Genomic DNA, 3,455 nt, shown 5'->3' on the forward strand with positions numbered 1-3,455 from the left:
GGGCCTGGCACCCTCTATGGGTAAATGGCCCCATTCAAGATGGACTTGGACATGATAATGTATCTCGGGTTAAATGATTCCTCCTAAACACTACATCTCCTAATGGCATAACCATAGGATTTAGTGCTGGGCTAATTCCTGTTCACTCGCCGTTACTAAGGAAATCCTTGTTAGTTTCTTTTCCTCCGCTTATTAATATGCTTAAATTCAGCGGGTAGTCTCACTTAATCTGAGGTCGTCAATTTGAATTAAAATACAAGTGAACTAAAAAGTAACAACTGTTTACGGTTTATAAAATAAATATAATTCGTAAACTCGAAAATCAGTTGCACTAAAATATTATAACAATTCACTGATTCAAGTAAAAAATAATTATTTCAAACGACATCATCTTATTTTATAATCAATTATTGATGATGAACATTCATTGTATATTTTCTCGCTAGTACAATCAATGTAAGCAGTTTTTATATAATAAACGACCCTCAGCCAAGTGTGGTCCGGGAATTGGATCCGTGGACCGCAATGTGCGTTCGAAATGTCGATGTTCATGTGTCCTGCAGTTCACAAGTTGACGCGCAATTAGCTGCGTTCTTCATCGATTTACGAGCCAAGTGATCCACCGTTCAGGATAATCATCTTTTTTAAGAAAATATTGATATTTTCTATTTTATGCTTGTTGACTTAATTTTTATACATTGACAAAATGTCTTTTACATTAGAAACATATTATATCCTATTCTAATGTAAAATTGCCATCTATACATCAGATGTATATGGCAACGAAACTTTGTAAATATAATTCAGCCATGGCGTATATTCATTTAAAAACCTCATCTACACAATATATGCACAAGACATTTAGAGTATAGACTAGTATAGGTTACCATGACTATGTGATACAAATATAATCGAACACAAAGTTTCTGAAGATACTCATAAGTATTCATTCAATATACTTTTTATATAGCGTGTGTTAACACTTTTGAAAGTAATATTTATATGTATATATATATTACAGATACAAAATTTTGTATTGTATATTATACGTTAATGATCCTTCCGCAGGTTCACCTACGGAAACCTTGTTACGACTTTTACTTCCTCTAAATAATCAAGTTTGGTCATCTTTCCAACAACATCGGCAATGCCAAAACATTGCCGCGCATCAGTCCGAAGACCTCACTAAATCATTCAATCGGTAGTAGCGACGGGCGGTGTGTACAAAGGGCAGGGACGTAATCAACACGAGCTTATGACTCGTGCTTACTGGGAATTCCTCGTTCATGGGGAATAATTGCAAGCCCCAATCCCTAGCACGAAAGAGGTTCAGCGGGTTACCCGGGCCTTTCGGCCAGGGAAGACACGTTGATTCTTTCAGTGTAGCGCGCGTGCGGCCCAGAACATCTAAGGGCATCACAGACCTGTTATTGCTCAATCTCGTGCGGCTAGAAGCCGCCTGTCCCTCTAAGAAGATATTTATTTACGTTGGTAGTAAAAATCACTTGATCCGAAAATCAAGTAAATCTTTCAAGATACCAAAAACGCCTATTTAGCAGGCTAGAGTCTCGTTCGTTATCGGAATTAACCAGACAAATCGCTCCACCAACTAAGAACGGCCATGCACCACCACCCACCGAATCAAGAAAGAGCTATCAATCTGTCAATCCTTCCGGTGTCCGGGCCTGGTGAGGTTTCCCGTGTTGAGTCAAATTAAGCCGCAGGCTCCACTCCTGGTGGTGCCCTTCCGTCAATTCCTTTAAGTTTCAGCTTTGCAACCATACTTCCCCCGGAACCCAAAAGCTTTGGTTTCCCGGAAGCTGCCCGCTGAGTCATCGGAGGAACATCAGCGGATCGCTAGCTGGCATCGTTTATGGTTAGAACTAGGGCGGTATCTGATCGCCTTCGAACCTCTAACTTTCGTTCTTGATTAATGAAAACATTTTTGGCAAATGCTTTCGCTTCTGTTCGTCTTGCGACGATCCAAGAATTTCACCTCTAACGTCGCAATACGAATGCCCCCATCTGTCCCTATTAATCATTACCTCGGTATTCCGAAAACCAACAAAATAGAACCGAGGTCCTATTCTATTATTCCATGCACACAGTATTCAGGCAAAATAAGCCTGCTTTAAGCACTCTAATTTGTTCAAAGTAAACGTACCGGCCTACCTCGACACTCAATTAAGAGCACCGCGATAGGATTAAATTGGACCGCTAAGTTTAACCTCAGCTAAATCCACCGGTAGGACATTTCATAACATGCCAGTTAACACCGCGAGCGATGAACCAACAGTATGAAACACAGATTCAACTACGAGCTTTTTAACCGCAACAACTTTAATATACGCTATTGGAGCTGGAATTACCGCGGCTGCTGGCACCAGACTTGCCCTCCAATGGATCCTCATTAAAGGATTTAAAGTGTATTCATTCCGATTACGGGGCCTCGGATGAGTCCCGTATCGTTATTTTTCGTCACTACCTCCCCGTGCCGGGAGTGGGTAATTTGCGCGCCTGCTGCCTTCCTTGGATGTGGTAGCCGTTTCTCAGGCTCCCTCTCCGGAATCGAACCCTGATTCCCCGTTACCCGTTACAACCATGGTAGGCGCAGAACCTACCATCGACAGTTGATAAGGCAGACATTTGAAAGATTCGTCGTCGGTACTAGACCATACGATCAGCAGAAAGTTATTCAGAGTCACCAAAAGTAACGATGGACAAGCCACCGATTGGTTTTGATCTAATAAAAGCGTTCCTTCCATCTCTGGTCGGAACTCTGGTTTGCATGTATTAGCTCTAGAATTACCACAGTTATCCAAGTAAATGTGGGTACGATCTAAGGAACCATAACTGATTTAATGAGCCATTCGCGGTTTCACCTTAATACGGCATGTACTGAGACATGCATGGCTTAATCTTTGAGACAAGCATATGACTACTGGCAGGATCAACCAGGGAGCTTCGTTATATGTTTTATTTTTTAAAACATCAGAATAACTCCTCTTTCACTTTATACATACATGATAGTATTTTAAAAATCCTATCTGTTGTAAAAGTGGTGCTGTTTTTATAAGCATTTGCTTATTACAACACTTTATAATTTTTGAATCTACATTATTTATTCACAATATTGAATAATAATTTTATTTTTCAAACAACCTCTCATTTTTATAAATATTACTCTCGCTAGATATTTTATTATCAAAGCGACTTGGTTTTTTATATACTCGTAAACGTGATATTTTATTCTTGCTCGGAAACAAGTAAGTCGATACTCAGTTTCATATTTGTACACTAATTTTTAGTTATACATAATATTATATAAACGCCGTAGCGATTTACCACATAAAGAGTCATTCAGTCATAGACATCAACCCGTGGTAATGTTACGTTAATAGTATACAACTTGCCGTAGTCAGTATCTGACAGCGCTTACTCGAACCGCTTCAACT

At 39.7% G+C, this 3,455-nt stretch overlaps 3 non-coding genes across 3 annotated transcripts in view; all 3 read right to left on the minus strand.

Moving 5' to 3' along the window:
• Positions 1 to 238, minus strand: part of LOC128667873 (large subunit ribosomal RNA) — a 3,925-nt gene extending 3,687 nt beyond the window's left edge. Inside the window, exon 1 of the ribosomal RNA XR_008403790.1 lies at positions 1 to 238. This exon is cut by the window's left edge and continues 3,687 nt beyond it. This is a non-coding gene — a ribosomal RNA (large subunit ribosomal RNA).
• A 241-nt stretch (positions 239 to 479) lies between these two features.
• On the minus strand, positions 480 to 634 carry LOC128667889 (5.8S ribosomal RNA). Its single transcript, XR_008403803.1, has one exon. It is a non-coding gene; the product is annotated as a 5.8S ribosomal RNA (ribosomal RNA).
• A 417-nt stretch (positions 635 to 1,051) lies between these two features.
• Positions 1,052 to 2,961, minus strand: LOC128667908 (small subunit ribosomal RNA). The gene has a single exon (XR_008403822.1). It is a non-coding gene; the product is annotated as a small subunit ribosomal RNA (ribosomal RNA).
• Positions 2,962 to 3,455: the final 494 nt, after the last annotated feature.

This window comes from Microplitis demolitor, chromosome 5, assembly GCF_026212275.2.
Source record: "Microplitis demolitor isolate Queensland-Clemson2020A chromosome 5, iyMicDemo2.1a, whole genome shotgun sequence".
In the NCBI taxonomy this organism is placed as follows: Eukaryota; Metazoa; Arthropoda; class Insecta; order Hymenoptera; family Braconidae; genus Microplitis; species Microplitis demolitor.